This window comes from Orcinus orca, chromosome 6 (genome assembly GCF_937001465.1).
Source record: "Orcinus orca chromosome 6, mOrcOrc1.1, whole genome shotgun sequence".
NCBI lineage: Eukaryota > Metazoa > Chordata > Mammalia > Artiodactyla > Delphinidae > Orcinus > Orcinus orca.
The window spans coordinates 89,687,895-89,701,067 of record NC_064564.1 but is presented as its reverse complement, the minus strand read 5'-3'; positions in this window follow the sequence as shown (position 1 = coordinate 89,701,067).

Sequence of the window (13,173 nt, the reverse complement as noted above, 5' to 3'; positions counted from 1 at the left end):
CTAGGCTATCAATACTCTAGGGCTGTGTACCCGGCACCATTCTGAATGCTTTACAAATACTAGCCCATTTAATCCTCACAACAACCCTATCAGGTAATTATCTGTTATAGACCCCATTTTACAAATGAGGAAACTGAAGCAGGGAGAGGCTAAGTTACTTGCCCATGGTCATGTAACCAGTAAGTGACTGAGCCTGAATTGTAAAACCAGCAAGTCTAGTTCTAGACTACAGTCTATGTGTCTGTGCCCATAACCTCTACACCCTGCATGAAGGTAGATACCCACCTTGAGAAAGACAAGAAAATATAAAATTACCAAATTTGGGGTAGGATTTTATTATTGTTATTTCACAGAAAGTTAGTCTTAAATAAAGTACCATATGTGCATAACACATTTCTCTTTTTTATGAGAAAATTTTCTACCTTCCCAGACTTAACTCTCATTTATCTCCTTGAAAAGACTTCCTCTTCCCCACCTCCTGGTACAGCCATCATCCGGAATACAGTGTTGCTTATGAGACAAGTTTTCAATGAATCAATCAATCAACCAATTAGTCAACGAGCGACATGACAGCCATGGAGTTAATTTGACCTGGAATTAAACAGTACTTGATGTGGATTATTATTTTAACAGTCCAAGATGTTCTCAGAGCATCAGGAAAAGCTTTAAAGCTTTGTAGACTACAGCTGTGAATCCCCAGTATGAACAAAATGGAGAAATAATATTGGGGGAAAATAAAGGAGTTAGTCCTCAGTGATGTGCCAATGATGTACCAGGTGCAAGACTGTTTGCATCATTTAACTCAGTATTTAATTCTCACAGCAACCCATTTGGTAGATGAGAAAATGGAGGAACAACAAATAAAGCATTTTGTCTAAAGTCACACTGGCTAATAAGCAGAAAATTGGGAATGTTATCCAAATCTAACTCCAAAGCTCTTTTCACTACCATCCAAAATTGCAGGTAAGTAAAGGAGCAAAGGGTGGGGCTGGGGAGGTAAGGAGGAGAGAGAAAGAGAATGAAGTGAGAATAAGATGAGACTTAGGCACGAGATCAGCTTATCCATGAACCTCAGTTGCTACTCTAGTTTGCCCTAGAAATATCCATGCAATTATTTTAATCCCGCAATTTCCTTAGCTGGGATTAAAATAAGAATGACCCAGTTATCACAGTCCTCCCGACAGCAAAGTCAGGGCTGACATCCAATTAATTCAGGGCTTCACTGTGTGCTGGCATCCCTTCCCTTAAGGGAGAAAGCCTCAACAGAAGTTCTTTTCACCTCTGAGTTGGAGGTAATTGCCCCTGCAGAGGAAATCCTAGATCTCCACACCCTCAGGCAGCAATCTGGCCATTCATTTGCAGAATCTTGCCACTGACCTGGCAGCTGCAGAGGCCCCCTCAGCAGTTACAGCTGTCTGTTGGGACACCTGTTCTCCCTAATTGAAGGTGATAGGCAAGGGGTTGGTGGAGGAATACTGGCAGCAGCTCTGCTAATGCCTTGTGAGTGGACAGAATCTCCCAAGGAGCTGTAGTGTGAAAGAAGTTCTGCCTGTAGTTGCATTTCTCCAGAGAAGAACCACCCTGAGTGCATACAGTAAGTTAGAGATACCCAACAATCTGATGATGGGCAGTAAAGAAACCCTTTAGGAAAGAATTCCTCAGAAGGAACCATGAAGACGTGAATAGTGCAAAGCCCTCTCCTCACTGCTGGTACTATACATTTAAAAATCTGCAGCATTCACATCCTCTTTCTCCACCCATCCCCCTCCCACTTTTTAGTAATTGGTTAATGGATGCTAAAAGCATGATGAGGAATGTAGTGTACCCAATTTATTACTACAGTTCATTTCACAGAGAGCAAGCCCACGCCCTGCCCGCTGCATTGAAGATATAGGTTACACTCAGAGATCGATATCACTTGGCTGCAATTTGATAAGTGCTTCTAATTTAATTTCTAGTGATGGCATTTACTTAATCAAAACTTTGGCAATGAAAACCAATTCAAACACAATATGCACTAAGCAGATTTGGAAAAGTATGAGAAGAAACCACAGCGTGAATAGTCAGTCTTTAAATGCATGATTTCAGTTCAGTATAACTTGAATAAAAACTATCAGTCTTTTAACAAACATTAACTGTCCCAGCACTAGAGGAAAACATAATGATGACAAGATATTCTACATGGAGGGACCTTGGGTAGAAGGTATGATCAAATCTATTTAGGCATCTACTCTAAGTCATTCAAGCCCTCAAGTAGTACTATTCTGTTATGCACAACCAAAAATTATTTCTGTCCCATTGGAACTCCCGAATACAGCACGACTTTCCTCATTTTATATTTAAAGGCATTGTGTCTTCACAGTAAGAGCTACACAACCACACATGAAGTCGTTTAACAGCAGCGCTTTTGTTTGAAACATTGGGCCTTTAGGAGAATATAGTTAAAATAAGAAGAGAGAAAACAACTTTCATGTCAATGATGAGAGATGAAAGACCAACAGTGAATGTACCAAATTTCAACTCAAATCTTTCAAAGAAATGTCCCCATCACCTAAAAGACAGAAAAAGCACACAGTTTTGCCTCGCCAAGTAAAAGAGATTCAGGTGGCTTTCCTGGCGTTCCTTCTCTTGGAGCTGTCTTCGTTCTCCTGCCCCTTTCTCCAACACCTCACGGCATTAGCAACTCTCAGAAGAGAAGTTCCTGAGCTCAAAACTGCAGTTTAGGGCAGAGAGTTTGGGCACCCTGGAACTCCTTCCTTGGGATTCAGGAAAGGGACACATGCCCCCTGCCCCCCACCCCCCACACACACGGGTAGGTGAGGAGAGAGCTTCTCGGTGAACACAGTACTCACCAAGAGGCCACCGCCCCCTCGCACACCTCTTCTTATATCCAGTTGGGAGAGGCAAGCCCTGCAGAGGGGGAGGCGGCACCTGTGACTGACAGTTCTGTCCACATAGAATATGGAGGACTTAGTTCCTTTTGTCCTTAGCTTTAGACCTTTACTGATTTCTGCATTTCTGAGCCAACTGGAAACACCCAGCTCAACACCTATCACCAAGCTGTTATATTAGTATTGGAAACAGCATAAACGCCCATCCATGGGGGAAGAGAAAACTAAGATTGACCCATCCGAATTCTGTAATACTGTGCCAAGAAGAATTAATTAGATTTATGTATGTCAACATGGAGAAATCTCAGAAACATAATGATGAACATGAAATGAAGCAGAAAGATAGTATTCTCTAACTTCAGTTTTCTCATCAGTAAAACAGGGATTCCTTCATTTAAGAAATATTGAGTGCCTACTGTGTACCAGGATCTTAGGCAATAGGGACATAGCAATGGAAAATGAGGAAACTCTTCCTTCATAGAGGTTATGTTCTAGTTGTACAAAACAGGAAGACATACAATAAAATTTAAAAGCTAAATTTATAGTATGGCAGGTGATTATTTTAAGCTATGGAGAAAAATAAAACAGGGAAGAAAAAATGTAGCATCAGAGGAAGAGGGGCTATGAAAATTTGCATATATGATCTCACTGGAAAGGTAATATTCAAATAAAGATGTGAAAAGAGGAGGATTGAGGAATAAACCTTTGCTATGACAGACATTCAGACAAGCATGAGAGAAGCCTTCTCAAACTTATTCTGATTATCACACATCCTTTCCTGTTTCCCAGGGTAGATATAAAATGTTCTCTATTTTTACATCTTTTTGGGCATTTCAGTGGGAATCTATTGGCTGGGGCTGAGAGGAGGAGGATTTAATACTACCATTCGAGCCACTTTTTAACCTGGACCTAATTTTATTTGCAATCAATATATACCTTTTAAGGGATTAGGTAGAAAGTTTTTTATTGTTATTGAGTTATTCAGAAATAATTATGTCTAATATACCCAGTGCTTAAGCAAAAGAGTCAATAGTCAAAACTCTGATGCTGAGAATTTTTTGTAGGCTGAACAAAAGGATTTGGCTTATCTCCTGAAGAACAATCCAATATAAGTCAAAATCTCACAAGCTTGCCTCTGAAATTTATTGTTTAACCTAATGTTAGCTACAAAGCTAACCATAAAGTTAATGGTAGAAGAGATTCTGTGGCAAATGGGAGGATATCAAAATTAATGTCTAGAAAGAACTGGGTATGAAACTCCCCCTCTTAACTTAATGGAACTGCAATATTAAGCAAGATGAATCACATCTCTGAGCCTCAGTTTCCACATTTATAAATGGAAATACATGCCTGCTTCTCAGGAGTTGAAGAAGAGAATAAATAAATGTTTGATCTACATCTTTCCCTCTGCTGGACTGTAAGCTCCATGAGGGCAAGGAGCATGTCTGCCGTATTAACCTCAGAGCCCCAGGAAGTATCATGTGCCTCCCTGACGCATAAAAAGTGCTCATTAAAATTTTATAAACTGATTTCTTGAATATATGACAATGTATGGAATAGTGGCTGGCACAGAAGAGATCCTCATATAATAAAATATTAGTTTCATCCTTTCTTTTCTTTCCTCTAGCACTCTAGGGATCTTTCTCTGCCTAAACCACCTAACCTGGTCCTACATTAATAATTATGAATCTCAAGAGTTTTTTTCCTGTTTGGGAATTGACTAGTTAGGTGTATAATAGAGATCTTCAAGCCATAAACATGACCTATGCACTGAAAAGGACTCTCTTCACCAGAGGATGATCCTTAGGTGGGCACCGGGTCTCTCAGCCAGTTCTAGCATCCTAAAGTACAGGTTGTACCTCTTTAGAAGTCTTTCCTGTGATATGAAAATAATGCAATGATCTGCTTCCCTCAATGAGGGTCTCAATCCAGCATCTTACTCCCGAGAGACTTACACTTTCCGCCCAAACCAGGCATTTTCACTCAAAGTGTTCAGAGTACAAGAGGGATCAGCAGATGGCAATCACAGCTTCCTGGCCGGGAGTCAAGATGAAGTGGCTAGAGGCACACACAGAGCCACCTGCTCCCTCTCCATGGCTTCCATGGCATCTCAGAGTAGAGGCAGCTACTAATGGTCCTGGAGGTCTCAGCTATTCCTTAAAGGAAAGAGATTGAGGAGGGACTGTGGGTATAAATGGTATGAAGAGAAGCTGCATAGCGTAATGTTTACGTGCATTCTGAAGTCAGATTTGTTCAAACTCCAACTTCACTAACAGTTACAGCACATTGACAATAGCTTAATCTGTCTGTGCCTTAATCTGTCTGTGTCTCCTTCTGTATGATATGATACTAACAGCCAACGTCTACTGAACATGCTTTGTAGGCTAGGCACTCTTAATATGTGTCTGCATTAAATCCTTACAATAACTCAGTAAGGTAGGTGTTAGTATTATCCTCATTCTACAGATGAGGAAGCACACACATGGTGCAGTTACATTACCTGCCCAAGTTCATACAATGGATTATATTACCTGCCCAAGTTCAAGGCCCAATGCAACCAACCAGCACTCTTGTTCACTATACATTTGTGAGAACTGAATTAGATGGTATGTGAAAAGTGCTTAAAATAGTGCCTGGGAAATCATTATGCTTTGGGAAAACCATGAATGAAACTGCCTGGCTAGAAATGAGGGATCATGAAGTCCCATAGGCAGTAGGGTTAGTTAATGAAAATTAGAGTTTAGGATCATCTACTAGAAGCCATGAGAAGCAGTGAAGGTTGGAACAGATGAGGGGAACTCAACTAAGAGACCGTGGCAGTGATTTATGTGTGAAGTGAGAATGGCCTGAAAGAGCATGATGGCTTAGAGAATGGGAAGGCAAAAGCTCATGAGAGTACAATGGCTATTAAGAAGGGTGATGATTTGGAGAGGCAATCTCACAGAGAAGGGGACTTCAAGATGGCTTCCTGAATTGCATGAGGATAAGACCATTCCTTTACTAAGTGCCCATCATCGGATGAATGGATAAAGAAGATGTGGGACATATATACAATGGAATATTACTCAGCCATAGAAAGAAATGAAATTGAGCTATTTGTAATGAGGTGGATAGACCTAGAGTCTGTCATACAGAGTGAAGTAAGTCAGAAAGAAAAAGACAAATACCGTATGCTAACACATATATATGGAATTTAAGAAGAAAAAAAAAATGTCATGAAGAACCTAGGGGTAAGACAGGAATAAAGACACAGACCTACTGGAGAACGGACTTGAGGATATGGGGGGGGAAGGGTGAGCTGTGACAGGGCGAGAGAGAGTCATGGACATATACACACTAACAAACGTAGTAAGATAGATAGCTAGTGGGAAGCAGTTGCATAGCACAGGGATATCAGCTCGGTGCTTTGTGACCGCCTGGAGGGGTGGGATAGGGAGGGTGGGAGGGAGGGAGACGCAAGAGGGAAGATATATGGGAACATATGTATATGTATAACTGATTCACTTTGTTATAAAGCAGAAACTAACACACCATTGTAAAGCAATTATACCCCAATAAAGATGTTTAAAAAAAAAAAAAGACCATTCCTTTAAAAATAGGTGGGGGGTCATGAGTTAAAGTGGGCTTTCAGATAAGGTAGATGCAGTCCACTTCAGTCATGTTAAATTTTAAAAGAAAGCAAAACATGGCGGACAGACAGTAGATAAGGAGAAAGGCTTCTCTTGAATACATGCGAATAGACATGAAAAACAATGCCATTAAAAGAGAGCTCTGAAATGGAACCACCTGGAGAAAACCTCTGCTTTTATATTTTTCTCTCAACAACCATAATTTGTTGGGCTCTAACTCTTTATTATTTCATTTTAATACTTCCTTTTTTATGGAAGTAGGAGAGCTTTGTGAAAGATTAAGAAACATTCACATGTGCTTCTTTTCTGAATAAATCGTTATGTGAAATAATTTATTTTGGTGGATTTTGGGGGCTTGAGTCTTATCTTGAAAAGAGAAAAGAAAGGTCTTTCTCTTAAAGTGGCTTCTCAACAGTAATAACTAAAAGACAACGGGGGTAAAAAAGTTTTCACAACCTTTCATCTGAACATTCTGTTGAACCATTAAAATTATAAAAATTTGTGTGTGAGTTCTTAAATTTAAAAAGTGCACAAAATAAACTTTCTGCTCTCCTCAGAAATGATGTGATATTATCTCTGCAGGAGAAGAGACTGGAAAGGTTTAGAACATTCTTTAGGCTTTTCAATTGATGTCAAATCAAATAGGATGCCTTCATATGCCAAGAGGCTCATTTGCTGCACTCTATGCCTGCCGAAGTCCAATATGCTGAAATTCTCACTCCGTTGTTCATCTCCATGGGATGCTTTATGCCACCAGGCATTAACTGTTGAATTGCCTGTCTCAACTACCACTGTTAAACCTTCATGGTCTTAGCCACCCAGAAGAGTTATATGAGAAATGGCTCCCTTTGCAGGAAGTTGTCTTGTGCCTGAAATAGTTTAATACAGAATGAGTACTTCTACAAAAGTGGAAACAGATGGCAGCAAAGGGTGCAAATTCATCTAAAGAGTAAAACTGCTCTCTTCCTGAGAGCCCTCGCCACACCACATATGAAAAGGGTGATGCCAGCAGGTATGCAAATGACAATCTTTAATATTCAGTACTTTCTTGGCTGTGCAGCACTGGTCAAGTTACTAAAACCTTCTGGGTTCTCAGTTTCCTCATATGTAAAATGAAGAGATAATGCCTACTTTACAATATTGCTACTGGGAAAATTACATATATAAAACACCTAGAATAGTACTTAGGCATTCAATAAATGTTAGTACCTCCCTCCTGGTTCTGACTCATGATCTCCTCCTGTAAACCCTGCCCCAACAATTACCAGAATCCACTTCTCTGTGTATCCATGCTCCTTGAGGGGTCATGGGATCATATACAAAACTATAAATGGTCCACACTATTGGGCTGGGAAAATCTTAGGAAGTTTTTTTGATACCCGCTGTACCTTACACTAGAGGAGTTAAGGAATGCCCCTGTACTAGCTTAACTCAAAGTAAAAGATTTTCACATGAATTTTGCAATCAAACCCTCCAAGACAACATGAAGCAGACAAAAGGAGACAGCAAGGGGAAGAGGAGGGACTACGGAGGGAATATATTAGAGAGAGAAGAGATGGACCCTTATCCTTTGTCTTAAGAGATCTGTGTCCATATTTTTCCATTATTTATTGGCATTTCATGGTCTTTAGCATCTGTTCATAAAGACATTTACTAGAGCATGTTGGTTGTGGGTCCTTCTCTCTTGTCCAGCATCTTTGGATCAACAGGAAAATACCCTAATTTCATATATCCTACATATCAACGTAGGGAAAGGCAGAGAAGCAGGAGGTATCATCAGAGAACATTGCATATTAGATAAGGAAATTCAAGACGGTAGGCTTTACCCAATTCTAGAGCTTCTATAATTCCAGACCCATAATGCTTATCTAAATAATATAAAATACTTTCCCAACCCCACTGAAGCCTTCTTAAATTTCTATCCTCCAGATCCATCACATAAACCCATTTGAATTGCTACTGTTCTAACAATGCCATGTTTTGTCCTTAGATTAGCTATGGATTCCTAGTAAGTCAGGCATCCCAGAAGACTGCACACAACACAAAGGATTTTATGGTAACACCACCTAGAGATGCACTGATCATTTTCACCAATTTGTCCCAAAGAAACTAGATTAAAATAGTTAAATCCTTCAAGGTTATTTTACCTTAAGTTAAATGCCTTAAGGTATTAAAACATCTTAGCATTAAACCATCATGCTCAAGAGAACCCAAAGCAAACACAGAACTGAATTGGTCCAATTCATTCCTTAAACAGCTTTATGGAGCATCGCATAGGTGACAGGCACTATTCTAAATGCAAGAAGTACACAGAAAAATAAGACAATCTTCTGTCCTCAAGGAGATTACAGTCTGTTAAGGGAAACAGGTCCACCATTACATATATACAAAACAGCATGACACGTGCTTTAGCAGTAGTAGAGGTGCCAGGTACCCTGGGAGCACAGAGATGTCGGCCACTGAACCGGATCTTTAAGAATAACAGAGAGTGGAGGAACACTCCAAGCAGATTATGCACAAAACATGGAAATGTGGAAGAGTGTGGTGGATTGAGGAATGATAGTGTTTTAGCCTGGGTCCCCTAGCAAGTAGAACCTAAAATGAGAATTAAGGAGTTAATACTTCATTTGGGAAGTACAAGCCCAAGACCATAAAAGTAACACACAGAAAAAGAAAGGAGACAAGGGATGATACAATACAAGGGGACGTTATGAGTTACAATAGCTACAGCAAAGACACGGAGCATGTCACTCAGCAAACATGTTCCCTCAGTACCTCTCCAGATGAACCACGCCTGGGAGTAGTTCACAAATAAGGGAAAGGAAAAAAATTTATCTGTCAGTTTTCCCAACAGTCGAGGTCCCCCCACAGTGGGTCAGCTGGCCCCTTGACAGCTGATCAAGAATCCAGATCCCACACTGGGGTGTGAAGTTCATCCAAGTTTGAAAGTAAGGGGATGACCTGTTGCAGGTGGTGTGACAACCAAGAAAGAGAAAGCAGGAGGCAGCTGGGGACTCTGAGAAGTTATTGTGACTAGAAAGTAGAAAGCATGGAGAGAAGAGGAGGGAATATGGCGCAGAAACAGCACAGATTAATCTGTGAATGCCTTTATGTACACCGTTGAGGAGCTTCGATGTTATTCTGTGGGTCAAGAATATTTTGGGGGCTTCCCTGGTGGCGCAGTGGTTGAGAGTCCACCTGCCGATGCAGGGGACACGGGTTTGTTCCCCGGTCTGGGAAGATCCCACATGCCATGGAGCGGCTGGGCCCGTGAGCCATGGCTGCTGAGCCTGCGCGTCCAGAGCCTGTGCTCCACAACGGGAGAGGCCACAACAGTGAGAGGCCCGCGTACCGCAAAAAAAAAAAGAATATTTTGGGAAGGTGAAGGTCAGGCAGATATAATACAAGGTTACTTGAGTGTCTAGGTAAAAGTAGATCTGCATTTTCTATTAACTCCTTCAATATTTGGCCAAGGTTAAAGAAATTCATTTCGGGCTATTCCAAGCTGAGATTTAGAGACAATCAACTGAGATGTTATAATCATACAGGGAGCAGACAAACTGTCAATGAATAAGCAATGGTAGATGCTCTGGTCTATTTTGTTTAACTGCAAATAGAAATTAGATGATCATCTGAGATGATGATTCTCAAACAACAGATGGATACCAGGTCCACATGGTATCTTGAGTTGGTCTAGAATTACGTGAGCTGGCTGGTATGACTATTGAAACTCTCTAGTAAAGTGCCTCCTTTTCACACCTGGCTTACAAAGCAATCACCCAAGGATGCAATCACATTTGGTGCTCTTTGAAACACAACCAAGAATAACATCTGGCATTTTTTGGAAGAATGATTTTTTTCACTGTATAGTAATAGCTGTTTACAGCCAACAGCTTTTCATAATCTAAAATCTCATTTAATCAGTATAGCAAGTTTATGAGAAAGTAATTATTATTCCCTTATACAAATGTAGAAATTAAAACAGACTCAGAAACATTAATGTGCTCAATACCTAAAAATAATTAGGTATTGAGTGCTATTGAAATTTGGACCTCAGTCCATTTGTCTCCAAGGTTCACATTTTTTCTGGTGTACCTTACTGTCTCACAGAGAATTTTGTGAGAGGACAAAGCCTTTTTTTCACTGCCGAGAACACAAAGCCTTAGAAGTTGGAAATGTATCCAAACATCTATAATTTTCCTATGGCAAATTTCTGAAAATCTTTCTTGAACAGATTGATCTTCTTAGATAATATTATGTCTAGAGGAAATGAGTTCCACATATATGATTTGAAGTTGTTCTTCCCATTCAGGGATTTTGTTCACACCCTTAAAGCTTACAGAGTTCCCATGATTTTACTCTTCCAGAATTCCTCTCAATGATTTCAAAGATTTTTAAAAATCATACACCATCCTTCATGGTCAATGGACCTGAATTTAAATCATTATATGTATTAACTTGAACAAACAATTTAACTTCTCTGAACATCCATTTCCTTGGATGTAAATGAGGCCCATGATAGCTCTCTCATGGGATTTCTAGTTAATTAGATGAGATATTAATACAGAGGAAGAAACAGGCAACAGTTTTGCCCAAGAGCTGCAAAAGCATCAAGTATCAGTTACCCCAGTGGAGCTCACACCTCCACCTAATCCTGACTGGACATTTGACCCTCCCACGCCCAAGCCCCTTATTTCCTTGGAGGTCAAAACAATGAAACTTTGCCTTCAGAAATAAAGACACTGTAGAGATGAGGAGTGAGTGATTAGAGTATTTGCACTTTAATCTACACAGAGAAAGAGAATGACAGTTTGTCTCTCGTACTCTCTTCTTGGAGTTAATGTCAAATAGGACAGAATTTTAAAAAAGATGTAGGATCCTCAGATTCCCTCTTCTATCTGGGATCTGCCTCTCTGGCCCTGCCTGTTCCGACCTATGGGTCTCACCTTTCTTCCTGCTTCTGATTCCACTGTTTCTCACATTAGCCAAATTGACCCCCCCATCTCCCCCTGTATTCCTAGCTTTCATGTGGCAGCCAGATTCTGGTTCCTTCTCATTCTCAATTCATTTGTTCAAAAGCTGTTATGGAAGATTTCTGAATGAGATGGTGCTAGGATAATATATGTCTTATACCTTTTCCCCCAACTTCCACTGAAGTAACCAATGAACATAAAAATTAAGCTGCAGAAACATTTTTAAAATTTCAACTTGCAGGTATGTAACAATATCTGTAAGATACTTCCTTTAATATATTTTCACACAGAAAAAAGGGCTGAAATAAAGTATAAAATAACAGAATGTCACTGGTCATCATCACTGGGTAATGAGCTTATGAGAGATTTTCATTTACTTTGTTTTGTTCTTATTCGCTTTCAAAGTGTTAAGTAATTAGCCTACATTACTTCTCTAAACAGAAACAAGATAGATGTTGTTTCTTTTAAAAGAGAAGAAGAAGTAGAAATAAAAAGTACCTTACAACATTATCTAAATTTTACAAGTAGCAGAGACTGTAGTTCATTTTTATTTTATCTCCTTTGGATGATAAATAGTAGTACTAAGTACTCTGAAACATGCCCCCCAGGCTAATAAGTAAGAAGTGGTGTATACATTCTAATGATCTTGTAGTTATGGTAAAATGTAGATATTTGAAATATTTTATAATGAGTTTAGTACTAAAATTTTAAATATGCTATTAAAACGTCACAAAACACCTGAACAGCATGACTATTAAGCTGGTTTTAATTTTCCATTTAATCATAAAGAATGCACAGATTAAATTCAGACTTCTTTTCAGCATCTTTGTACAGTCATATCTCTTTTCAGCATTATTATTATATCCCTAGAAACATTCTTCAACACACTCTGGCAAAGAGAATTTAACATCTCTCTTTATCTTCTCAAATTTCTATTTTCCAAGGAACACTGTGACCAACATTCTGTGTGTAAGAAATTAACCCAATTATGGTGCTCCAACCTTGAGGCATGACATAAAAGTTGCTTAGGGAAATAGCAAATATGGAAGGAGTTGGAAAGGAGAAGTAATGGGAAGAAATTAGAAAGTTTTATTGAGAACTTAAGAAATTATTAGAGTATTAATACTGAAGCTTCAAACACTCCTCCAGTTTAGTCTCTAACAGCTGTAACATGATTTATAAATTTATGTTGTCTGAAATTTTCTGAATATTCGTATCTGCCTTCTGTTCTATCAAAATTCTTGTGGGCTTCCCTGGTGGCACAGTGGTTGAGAGTCCGCCTGCCGATGCAGGGGCCACGGGTTCGTGCCTCGGTCCGGGAAGATCCCACATGCCGCGGAGCGGCTGGGCCCGTGAGCCATGGCCACTGAGCCTGAGGGCCTGGAGCCTGTGCTCTGCAACGGTTCTTGAAACTGGAGGCCGCTTTCAATCACACTTTTAAAACAGCCTCAAAAATACCATCTAATTCTCTCCAAATTTCTTTCTTCCTTTCTTCCTTTTTGTTCCTCCCTACAAACTGAGCACCTACTATGTTCCCAGACACTGAAAGAAGCCAGATGTGCAAATGAAATGAGACACAGACCTTGCCCTCAAAAGAGTTCATAGTCTAAAATCGAGCTGAACTTGTAAATAAAGAATCATTTCATAACAAGTTTTTGCAGTGTCTCTAGCAACAGAGAA